General features: G+C 41.4%; 1 pseudogene; it reads right to left on the reverse strand.

The window, feature by feature from the left end:
- Positions 1 to 3,638: 3,638 nt before the first annotated feature.
- Positions 3,639 to 3,815, reverse strand: LOC140288142 (U2 spliceosomal RNA; annotated as a pseudogene).
- Between the last annotated feature and the right edge of the window lie 9,334 nt (positions 3,816 to 13,149).

A 13,149-nucleotide genomic window follows, 5' to 3' on the forward strand; every position in this document is an offset into this window, starting at 1 on the left:
TACAAAACATGGTTGGACTTTCACACTTTCTTGTAGCCGAACACATCCCTTCCCGCTATTGATTGTGTACAGTCGGGTATTTTAACCTTTTCTTACCCGCTTTTTACCAATTATGGTGGGACATTCACACCTTCTTACAGCGGAACACCTCCGCTCCCTGTTTTGATCATTTATGGTCTGGCAATACTACCTTTTCTTACCCGTTTTTGAGTTATTATGGCTGGACATTCACAGCTTCTTGCAGCCGAACACCTCTTCTCCCGCTTTTGATGATGAATGGTCCGGCATTCTTACCTTTTCTAACACATTTTTCAGCAATTATTGTTGGTCATTCACACCTTTCTCATCAGCTTTTTACAAATTATGATCTGACATTCACACCTACTTGCAGCCGAACACCTCGGCTTCCACTTTTGATGGTGTATATTTTGGCATTCGAACCTTTTCTTACCCGCTTTTTACAAACCATGGTCGGACTTTCATACCTTCTTTTAGCCGAACAACTCCGCTCCCGCTATTGATTGTGTAGAGTTGGGTATTTTAGCCTTTTCTTACCCGCTTTTTACCAACTATGGTCGGACATACACACCTTCTTACAGCGGAACACCTCCGCTCCCTCTTTTGATGGTGTATGTTCTGGCATTCGAACCTTTTCTTACCCACTTTTTACAAACTATGCTCGGACATTCACACCTTCTTGCAGTGAAACACCTCCGCTCCCTCTTTTGATTGTGTATGTTCGGGCATTCGAACCTTTTCTTACCCGCCTTTTACAAACTATGGTCGGACATTCAAACCTTCTTGTGGCCGAACACATCCACTTCTGCTTGTGATGATGTATAGTTGGGCATTCACAACTTTTCTTACCCATTTTTCAGTAATTATTGGTGGACATTCAGACCTTCTTGCAGCTGAACACCTCCGCTCCCGCTTTTGATGGTGTATAGTCGGGCTTTCGAGCCTTTTCTTCAACGGTGTTTACAAATTATGGTTGGAAATTCAGACCTTGCAGCCGAAACACTCCGCTCCCTCTTTTGATCATACATTGTCGGGCATTCGCACCTTGTCTTACCCGCTTTTTACAAACCATGGTCGGACTTTCACACCTTCTTGTAGCCGAACAACTCCGCTCCCGCTATTGATTGTGTACAGTCCGGTTTTTTAACCTTTTCTTACCCGCTTTTTACCAACTATGGTCGGACATTCGCAGCATCTTACAGAGGAACACCTCCGCTCCCTCTTTTGATGGTGTATGTTCGGGCATTCGAACTTTTTCTTACCCACTTTTTACAAACTATGGTCGGACATTCAAACCTTCTTGTAGCAGAACACATCCACTTCTTCTTTTGATGATGTATGGTTGGGCATTCGCACCTTTTCTTACCCATTTTTCAGGAATTATGGGTGGATATTCACACCTACTTGCAGTCGAACAGCTCTGTTCCAACTTTTGATTATGTTTGGTTGGATATTCGAACCTTTTCTTAACTGCTTTTTACAAACTTTGGTCGGACGTTCACACCTTCTTGCAGCCGAACACCTCCGCTTCCGCTTTTGATGGTATATATTCGGGCATTCGAACCTTTTCTTACCCACTTTTTACCAACTATGGTCGGACATTCACACCGTCTTTCAAGTGTAACACCTCCGCTCCCTCTTTTGATGGTGTATGTTCGGGCATTCGCACCTTTTCTTACCCGCTTTTTACAAACTATGGTCGTACATTCAAACCTTGTAGCCGAAAACCTCCACTCCCTCTTTTGATCATACTTTGTCGGGCATTCGCACCTTTTCTTACCCGCTTTTTACAAACTATGCTCGGACATTCAAACCTTCTTGTAGCCAAACACATCCACTCCTGCTTTTGTTGATGTATGGTTGGGCATTCGAACCTACTTGTTGCCCGCTTTTCATTAATTATGGGTGGACATTCACACCTTGTCACAGCCAAACACCTCCGCTCCCTGTTTTGATCATGTATGGTTGGACATTCGCACCTTTTCTCACCCGCTTTTTGCAAACTATGGTCGGCCATTCACAGCTTCCTCTCCACCATACTTGTATGGTGGGATATTCACACCCACTTGCATCCGAAGATCTCCGCCCCCACTTTTGTTGATATTTAGTCGGTCATTCACACCTTACCCGTTTTCTTGCCGCCAAACACCTCTGATCTCGCTTTTGATGATGTAAGATTGGGCATTCAGACCTTGCTTTTCCTGCTTTTCACCAACTATAGATGGACATTCACACCTTCTTGCAGCCGAACACTTCCGCTCCACCTTTTAGGTTTCTATCACACCTTTTTTTTCACCGCATTTTATAGATTATGGTTGGAAATTCTGAACCACTCATCCGAAGACCTCTCCTCCCGCTTTTGTTAATATATTTGAACTTTAGTCAGACATTCACACCTACTTGTAGCCGAACACCACCTCTCTAGCTTTTGATGAGGTATGGTCCGGGATTCTTACCGTTTCTAACACATTTTTCAGCAATTATGGTAGGATATTCACACCTTCTTGCAGCTGAACACCTCCTCTCCCACTTATGATCATGTGCGGATTGATTTTCGAAAATTTTCTTTCATGTTTTCTAGCAATTAATTATGGACATTTAGACCTTCTTGCAGCTGAACACCTCCGCTCCCACTTTTGATCATACATTGTCAGGCATTCGCACCTTGTCTTACCCGCTTTTTACAAACTTTAGTCGAACATTCACACCTTTTTGCAGCCGAACACAGTTTTTTGCAGCCGAATTTGGGCATTCGCACCTTTTCATACCCACTTTTTACCAACTATGGTCGGACATTCACACCGTCTTACAGCGGAACACCTCCGCTCCCTCTTTTGATGGTGTATGTTCGGGCATTCGAACCTTTTCTTACCCGCTTTTTACAAACTATGCTCGGACATTCAAACCTTCTTGTAGCCGAACACATCCACTCCTGCTTTTGATGATGTATGGTATGGCATTCGAACCTACTTGTTGCCCGCTTTTCATTAATTATGGGTGGACATTCACACCTTGTCGCAGCCAAACACCCTGTTTCGATCATGTATGGTTGGACATTCGCACCTTTTCTCACCCGCTTTTTGCAAACTATGGTCGGCCATTCACAGCTTCCTCTCCACCATACTTGTATGGTGGGATATTCACACCCACTTGCATCCGAAGACCTCCGCCCCCACTTTTGTTGATATTTAGTCGGTCATTCGCACCTTACCCGCTTTTGGCAAACTATGGCCTTCTTGCAGCCAAAAACCTCTGATCTCGCTTTTGATGATGTAAGGTTGGGCATTCAGACCTTGCTTCACCTGCTTTTCACCAAATATAGTCGGACATTCACACCTTCTTGCAGCCGAACACTTCCGCTCCACCTTTTAGTTTTCTATGGGGCATTCACACCTTTATTTTCACCGCATTTTATAAAAACACCACAGGAACACCGTATTGAGGCTTTGTTCTGACCGCTCATTCGGTGTCGCGTTTCTTTCAAGCATTTCTCCTGGTTAGCCCGCACTCGGCTCGCTCCCAGAGCCGTGTTAAAGTCTACTTTGCATTCACTCTCTTTTCTCAGCAGACTAAAAGAAACTTCCATCCTGCACCGCTGTTAGCTTTTTCACAAGAGCAGAGGAGAGCGCACCGTTCCCAGCGGCACTGCAGCACCGGGTCGATGCTTGGAGTGAACGGAGCAAGCTCCTTTTTCAACTCCTATTGATAAAAATCCATTTAATATGTAGTCCTTGCATAGACATATCACATATTAAACTGATAAGTACAGATGGATTATGTGCAATTAGTAAAGAGAGTAGAGGACGATCTCTCTCGTTGGAAGTCCTTACCTATATCACTTATGGGGAGAGTTACAACCATTAAAATGATGATACTACCAAAAGTTAACTATTTGTTCTCAATGATCCCCATAAAACCATCTGCTACTTGGTTTAAGTCACTAGATTCATGCATCTCCAAATTTCTGTGGAAAAACAAACCACCACGTATTAGTTTAAAAACCCTACAGAAGACCAAGGACAGTGGTGGATTAGATTTACCTCATTTTCAGCACTATTCCTTAGCCAATAGGTTACAATATATATCAAAATGGTTTAAACCTTGTTGTTGTCACAGTTCCCAGAGACGTTGTAATCGTTGAGGATTCTATATTCACCCCCTCATTAGAGGCACGTGTTGCAGATTGATGACACTGAATCTTCTTCTCTGTTCATTGCTGGCATCATTCCCAGCATCGTAAGTGTTCGTGGCATTGTTAGCCTCTTCTTCTGGATCTTGATATCGAGCATCCTTTTGTATTTCTGGTTTGTAAGTCCTCTCTCTTCGTTCACCGGAGTCTTCGTCTCTTTGTCCTTGAGTTTGGTGATTTTTTCTTCTTTTGATGCCTTGACACAGTGTGACAGGTGATACCACATGGGAGATCCTTTAACTTGGACTGCTGTCCCTGTGCTGCGAAATGGCTGTGCTGCTCAAATGGTCTCTCCTTCATCATATACACAGTTATTTATACATCACCTTCCACCATGAAGCGTTGTCCCTTTTTGTTTCTCTCTTTGTTCTTAAAATGCTGTTATAAATGTCTAAACCAATCCATTAAACTAGATCATTTTGGCAGTAAAGCGATCTACGATGTGCTTGGTCGCAAAGCTGCTCATCTGTGGTAAACAGCTCTTCAGAAAGGCATTCTTCAATTGATTTCACTCATTTTATGTAATAATTTTGTGATTTCCTACAAAACTACACTTCTTCTCCCATCTGTCTGAGTATTTAATATTGTCTGGGTCCCGTTAAAACATGTATTTTTCCCATCTAATTCCTTGTTTGCTTTAAAACAAGTATTCCCCATTTTCTATCCCTTCAGTAGCCAACCAGTTTGTATGGAGTACACTGGAGCAACTTGACTGATCAGTAAAACACTGCTTTTGTTGTCAACGCAAGGCTTCCCCCGTCGGTTGTTTCACTGAGACACTACTGAGTAACTACAACTCAACACAGTTTATACACATAACATTCATATACATACTAACAAACAAACAAACAATAATTTATTGCAATTTTCTCATCTCTGTTTGAACGTACACCCAGGTAAATATTCCTGTAGTCTTCTCATACCGACTATGGACCCATTCATTGTTTAACTTCACTGTTTTGCAAATCCTAATTGAATATTACACATTGACATTGAACTTTACTGGATAAGCAGGTCTTCATTGCATTCAGCAGCCTATATGTGAGCATTTATGTGTAAGCTGTTCTTCTTTGCATTTATCAGCAGCAAGCAATTCTTCACTGCACATGCATATGTAAATAGTAAAACAATTCCAATGTGTTAGCGAAACCTTCTATATCACAGTGGTTTCTAAGGTCTATTTTAAGTTCTTTGCCATCAGTGAGATGACATTGTTTACAAAGTGTGTCAAATTATCACTGAAGATCTTTTCAGGAATTTCAAATCTAGAAATGAGTTATTTTACGCGTGATTTTGCTACTGAGAGTGCATCTGCTTGTGCACATGGAAATATTTCAGACCATTTGGTAAAAACCTCTGTTGTCACTGAGCAGAATCGTTTCCCTTAACATTAATTTAGTTCAATGAAATCTACAAAATAATGAAATAATGAAATCCAAACAAATATGTTGAAAAAGATACACTGGCTTAGGGAATTATCTTCGTTTTGGTCTTAGATTGCCCTGTGGAATGTATTTTGCACATATTTGACCTGCTAGACAAAACTTTATTCATTTATTTATTCTAAAAAAAATGTTTTTAATAATTAGTAAAACCATATGCTGTAAAAACCTGGTTCATTATTGCTTCCATCCCTCCTGTTGAGACATGACATGGTCCGTGGCTCAATACTGCAGCATATTTAAACAAATTCTTTGGCAGTATGGTTTTCCTTCCTGTCATTCATACGAGTCTATTGTAGATGGCAATTGAATAACATCTAATAATGCTAAAATATTTGTAGTTTATACATTTAGCTGTGGATGTCAACATACCTGTTTTTCCAATGCTGTGTTAACACATGTACAGTTGAGAAGGCATACTGACTGTCAGTGTAAACGTTAACAACCTTTTTGTTATTTAATTTACAAGCTTCAGTTAAAGCTACCAATTCGACTGCTTGAACAGAGTAATTTTTTGGTAGTGGTTGTTTTAAGAAAACTTCAGTTTCTGTTACTACTGCAAATCCTGTAGCATTTGTGCCATCAGGGTTTTTTTCCTTGATCTGTTGAATAAATATAGTTATTTCTGCATTTTCATAATGTATATCAGTTAAGTCTGGCCTGGGTAAAACACTGATGGTTATTTCTGACATGCAATCATGAGGCTTTCCATCTGTGGGGTAGGTAGCAGTGTGGATGGATTAAGTGTAGCACATCTCTCGACAACAAGGTGTGGCTGTGAAAGAAGAACTGTTATGTAGGAGAGATGTCTGGTAAAGATATTTTGTTAAGTAACCATATCACAGCCACTGCATGAGGTACCTTAAGTGTTAATGGGTGAAATAACACCATTGTTGTTGATGCCTGCACTGCCAATGGCTTCTGGCCATTGATTCAAAAGTACGATCTCGTCCCTTTTTCCCCTTTCAGTGGACACTGGCCCCTAATTACCGCAATTCAGCAGGGGGTCTTTCATTAGGAGTACTGGACTCCCCCGTGCACGGTTTCAGCTCCGACCCTGGACAGCGGAAAAAACGTTGAGATCTGGTTTGAGGACCCAATTGTTGAGAAAAGTCTCTCAATGAGACTCAGAGTTGCTGGAGTCAGTTAATGCAAAGGTTTAATCTTGCAGCAAGTTCAAGAATGTGTGTGTGTATGGGTGTATGTGTGCGAACGTGTGTGAGTTTGTGTGTGTGAGAGTTTAAAGAACCTGTAATCCACAGGCAGGCCTTAACTAGTATGGCACGGGTCCAGCCTGTCTCATCTTTTTTGGAAGGTCCAGCGCTCGGCCGTAACCCTTCTGTCTGTTTGGACTCTCACATACATTCGGTTAATCATAGAAAAACGAGAACAAAACTTTTTAGCCCCTTAAATTCATAAAACAGACATGGTGCAGTTATTTCCATTCTAGAAAATAAGAGTAATCACCACCATTCCTATAAATTCTGGATATTCTAACAATCTGAATCTTTTTTAAATGTTCGATGAAGCCCTTTGCTGTTCTGTTTAGAGACTCAGCTGATCATAAACCAAGTTTTGCTCTTGAACCAAGCTTCTAAACTCTTCACCTTTTTCATTTCTCAGTTAGTATTCACTTTAAAACTGATTAAAAGAAAAATTAAATGAATGCCTATCAACAAATGTGGGATCTAAACTCTAGTGCTTCCTCTAAAATAATTTCCTTTCTCAATTCAGAAATGTGTGTGTGTAAGTCACAACACCCGTGACACCAAAACGGCTTTCTTTTCTCTCTTTTCTCTACACTCTGCACTGTGAGCACACACAACAAATCAGAAAGGCTTTTTTCTCTCTTTTCTACATTATGGACTGTGGGGACACAAAACCGCTCTCTCTTTTTTTTTTTTTGATTGTGTGCCAGGGCGTTGTCTCACGTATTAGATTATGCTTAAGATACGAATGAGTTTATCAGTCACATCAGAATCCATACATACTGATCCTCCCGTAATAAAATGGTCGGATCTTATCAAACACACTTTGTTTCTTGTGACAAGTCAGCGAAACAGCGTATACACGTCAAGACACTGAATCAAGTTTGCCACAAGAACTCATAAGTTTGGCAGTATTGCTCTGCCGTCAGCAATCATACACCCATTTTATTTTCATGAGACATGTGCAGGCACCTGTTCATCTACTGTTCTATCACTATGAATTAGTTTATCTATTATCAATAAGGATACTTCTACAACTACTATCAAAGTATGTCCGGACTTCTTATGTTGTCAGTTGCTATATATGAATAAGTGGGTTGCTACTGAAAAGCATTAAGCATGTCACACAGCCCAAACATGTAACATTCAACAGGACACTTACGCAACACATTCAAATCAAACAGTCAGACAACATACAAGAACCTATACCCCAGCCGGCATTGCTCCCTGCCTATTTTCCTACAACTCACTATGTGTGCGCACACCTTTATTCACAAACTCTTCAACTTATACTCTTTTACCGAAGCTGCTACAGCTCGATTGGACAAATACCCTTAGATCCTATTTCGGTGAATTTGACATCTGCCTTGCATGTAACAGATTAGCGGTTTAGCAGTTTTAATTTAGTTTGAGTGAAGGAATTCATTTTATAGCAAAATCCGAAATCGTGAAGAACTCATGGAAGTAAGCTTATTCTCGGATTCCTGAATCTTTAGATTTGCTCTTTGTTTTACTGCAAAGTACAACGTTGAGCAGCATTTAGTCGGTGCGAATGACCGACTAAATATCAACAAAAGTGGGGGCGGAGGTGTTTGGCTGCGACAAGGTGTGAATGTCCACCCATAATTAATGAAAAGCGGGCAACAAGTAGGTTCGAATGCCCAACCATACATCATCAAAAGAAGAAGTGGATGTGTTCGGCTACAAGAAGGTTTGAATGTCCGAGCATAGTTTGTAAAAAGCGGGTAAGAAAAGGTTCGAATGCCTGAACATACATCATCAAAAGCAGGACTGGATGTGTTCGGCTACAAGAAGGTTTGAATGTCCGACCATAGTTGGTAAAAAGTGGGTATGAAAAGGTTCGAATGCCCAAAATCGGCTGAAAAAAACTGTGTTCGGCTGCAAAAAGGTGTGAATGTTTGACTAAAGTTTGTAAGACAAGGTTCGAATGCCTGACAATGTATGGTCAAAAGCGGGAGCGGAGGTATTCAGCTGCAAGAAGGTCTAAATGTCCATCATTAATTGCTAGAAAACATGAAAGAAAATTTTCGAAAATCAATCTGCATATGATCATAAGTGGGAGAGGAGGTGTTCAGCTGCAAGAAGGTGTGAATGTCCTACCATAATTGCTGAAAAATGTGTTAGAAACGGTAGGAATGCCGGACCATACATCATCAAAAGCTAGAGAGGTGGTGTTCGGCTGCAAGTAGGTGTGAATGTCTGACTAAAGTTCAAATATATTAACAAAAGCGGGAGGAGAGGTCTTCGGATGAGTGGTTGAGAATTTCCAACCATAATCTATAAAATGCGGTGAAAAAAAAGGTGTGATAGAAACCTAAAAGGTGGAGCGGAAGTGTTCGGCTGCAAGAAGGTGTGAATGTCCGTCTATAGTTGGTGAAAAGCAGGAAAAGCAAGGTCTGAATGCCCAATCTTACATCATCAAAAGCGAGATCAGAGGTGTTTGGCTGCAAGAAAACGGGTAAGGTGTGAATGACCGACTAAATATCAACAAAAGTGGGGGCGGAGGTCTTCGGATGCAAGTGGGTGTGAATATCCCACCATACAAGTATGGTGGAGAGGAAGCTGTGAATGTCCGACCATGGTTTGTAAAACGCGGGTAAGACAAGGTGCGAATGTCCGACAATGTATGATCAAAAGAGGGAGCGGAGGTGTTCGGCTGCAAGGTCTGAATTTCCAACCATAATTTGTAAACACCGTTGAAGAAAAGCCTCGAAAGCCCGACTATACACCATCAAAAGCGGGAGCAGAGGTGTTCAGCTGCAAGAAGGTCTGAATGTCCACCAATAATTACTGAAAAATGGGTAAGAAAAGGTGTGAATGCCCAACTATACATCATCAAAAGCAGAAGTGGATGTGTTCGGCCACAAGAAGGTTTGAATGTCCGACCATAGTTTGTAAAAGGCGGGTAAGAAAAGGTTTGAATGCCCGAACATACACAATCAAAAGAGGGAGCGGAGGTGTTTCGCTGCAAGAAGGTGTGAATGTCCGAGCATAGTTTGTAAAAAGTGGGTAAGAAAAGGTTCGAATGCCCGAACATACACCATCAAAAGAGGGAGCGGAGGTGTTCCGCTGTAAGAAGGTGTGAATGTCCAACCATAGTTGGTAAAAAGCGGGTAAGAAAAGGTTAAAATACCCGACTCTACACAATCAATAGCGGGAGCGGAGTTGTTCGGCTAAAAGAAGGTGTGAAAGTCCGACCATGGTTTGTAAAAAGCGGGTAAGAAAAGGTTCGAATGCAAAAATATACACCATCAAAAGCGGAAGCCGAGGTGTTCGGCTGCAAGTAGGTCTGAATGTCCACCCATAATTAATGAAAAGCGGGCAACAAGTAGGTTCGAATGCCCAACCATACATCAACAAAAGCAGGAGTGGATGTGTTTGGCTACAAGAAGGTTTGAATGTCCGAGCATTGTTTGTAGAAAGCGGGTAAGAAAAGGTGCGAATGCCCGACAATGTATGATCAAAAGAGGGAGTGGAGGTTTTCGGCTACAAGAAGGTTTGAATGTCCAACCATAATTTGTAAAAAGCGGGTAAGAAAAGGTGCGAATGCCCGAAAATACACCATCAAAAGAGGGAGCGGAGGTGTTCCGCTGTAAGATGGTGCGAATGTCCGACCATAGTTGGTAAAAAGCGGGTAAGAAAAGGTTCGAATGCCTGAATATATACCATCAAAAGCGGAAACGGAGGTGTTCGGCTGCAAGAAGGTGTGAACGTCCGACAAAAGTTTGTAAAAAGCAGTTAAGAAAAGGTTAGAATATCCAACCAAACATAATCAAAAGTGGGAGCAGAGCTGTTCGACTGCAAATAGGTGTGAATGTCCACCCATAATTCCTGAAAAATGGGTAAGAAAAGGTGCGAATGCCCAACCATACATCATCAAAAGAAGAAGTGGATGTGTTCTGCTACAAGAAGGTTTGAATGTCCGACCATAGTTTGTAAAAAGTGGGTAAGAAAAAGTTCGAATGCCCGAACATACACCATCAAAAGAGGGAGCGGAGGTGTTCCGCTGTAAGACGGTGTGAAAGTCCGACCATAATTGGTAAAAAGCGGGTAAGAAAAGGTTAAAATACCCGACTGTACACAATCAATAGCAGGAGCGGAGTTGTTCGGCTACAAGAAGGTGTGAAAGTCCGACCATGGTTTGTGAAACGCGGGTAAGACAAGGTGCGAATGCCCGACAATGTATGATCAAAAGAGGGAGCGGAGGTGTTCGGCTGCAAGGTCTGAATTTCCAACCATAATTTGTAAACACCGTTGAAGAAAAGCCTCGAAAGCCCGACTATACACCATCAAAAGCGGGAGCAGAGGGGTTCAGCTGCAAGAAGGTCTGAATGTCCACCAATAATTACTGAAAAATGGGTAAGAAAAGGTGTGAATGCCCAACTATACATCATCAAAAGCAGAAGTGGATGTGTTCGGCCACAAGAAGGTTTGAATGTCCGACCATAGTTTGTAAAAAGCGGGTAAGAAAAGGTTCGAATGCCCGAACATACACAATCAAAAGAGGGAGCGGAGGGGTTTCGCTGCAAGAAGGTGTGAATGTCCGAGCATAGTTTGTAAAAAGTGGGTAAGAAAAGGTTCGAATGCCAAAATATACACCATCAAAAACGGAAGCCGAGGTGTTCGGCTGCAAGTAGGTGTGAATGTCAGATCATAATTTGCAAAAAGCTGATGAGAAAGGTGTGAATGACCGACAATAATTACTGAAAAATGTGTTAGAAAAGGTAAGAATGCCGGACTATTCATCATCAAAAGCAGAGAAGAGGTGTTCGGATGCAAGAAGCTGTGAATGTCCAGCCATAATTACTCAAAAACGGGTAAGAAAAGGTAGTATTGCCAGACCATAAATGATCAAAACAGCGAGCGGAGGTGTTCCGCTGTAAGAAGGTGTGAATGTCCGACCATAATTGGTAAAAAGCGGGTAAGAAAAGGTTAAAATACCCGACTGTACACAATCAATAGCGGGAGCGGAGTTGTTTGGCTACTAAAAGGTGTGAAAGTCCGACCATACATCCTCAAAAGCAGAACTGGATGTGTTCGGATACAAGAAGGTTTGAATGTCCGACCATAGTTTGTAAAAAGCGGGTAAGAAAAGGTTCGAATGCCCAAACATACACCATCAAAAGAGGGAGCGGAGGTGTTCCGCCATAAGAAGGTGTGAATGTCCGACCGTAGTTGGTAAAAAGTGGGTAAGAAAAGGTTAAAATACCCGACTGCACACAATCAATAGCGGGAGCGAATGTGTTCGGCTACAAGAAGGTGTGAAAGTCCGACCATGTATTGTAAAAAGCGGGTAAGAAAAGGTGCGAATGCCCGACAATGTATGATCAAAAGAGGGAGCGGAGGTTTTCGGCTAAAAGAAGGTCTGAATGTCCAACCATAATTTGTAAAAACCGGGGAAGAAAAGGCTTGAAAGCCCAACTATACACCATCAAAAGCGGGAGCAGAGGGGTTCAGCTGCAAGAAGGTCTGAATGTCCATCAATAATTGCTAGAAAACATGAAAGAAAATTTTCGAATATCAAACCGCACATGATCATAAGTGGGAGCGGAGGTGTTTAGCTGCAAGAAGGTGTGAATGTCCACCCATAATTCCTCAAAAATGGGTAAAAAAAAAGGTGCGAATGCCCAACCATACATCATCAAAAGCAGGTGTGAATGTCAGATCATAATTTGCAAAAACCTGATGAGAAATGGTGAGAATGCCCGACTATACACCATCAAATGCGGGAGCGGAGGTGTTCGGCTGTGAGTAGGTGTGAATGTCCGACCATACTTGCTGAAAAATATGACAAAGCAGTTTTCACTTGGTTTGAGTGAAGGAATTCATTTTATATAGAAATCCGAAATTGTGTAGAACTCGTGGAAATAAGTTTATTCTCGGATTCCTAAAGGTTTAGTGTTGTTCTTTGGTATACTGCAAAGTAATACTTTTTATTTTGTTGAAACCGATTCAGACATGGATAAATATCAAGGACAAAGCAGTTTTAACTTGGTTTGAGTGAAGGAATTCATTTTATATCAAAATCCGAAATTGTGTAGAACTCGTGGAAATAAGTTTATTCTCGGATTCCTAAAGGTTTAGTGTTGTTCTTTAGTATACTGCAAAGTAATACTTTCTATTTTGTTGAAACCGATTAAGTTAAAACTGCTTTGTCCTTCATATTTATCCATGTCATAATAGCTTTAAACAAAAAAGAACGTTGTACTTTGCAGGATAGGAAAGAACAACTCTAAACCTTTTCAGGAATCCGAGAATAAGCTTCTTATCA

Source organism: Leuresthes tenuis, unplaced genomic scaffold, assembly GCF_036924035.1.
Source record: "Leuresthes tenuis unplaced genomic scaffold, fLeuTen1.0.hap1 SCAF_237, whole genome shotgun sequence".
Classification (NCBI taxonomy): Eukaryota; Metazoa; Chordata; class Actinopteri; order Atheriniformes; family Atherinopsidae; genus Leuresthes; species Leuresthes tenuis.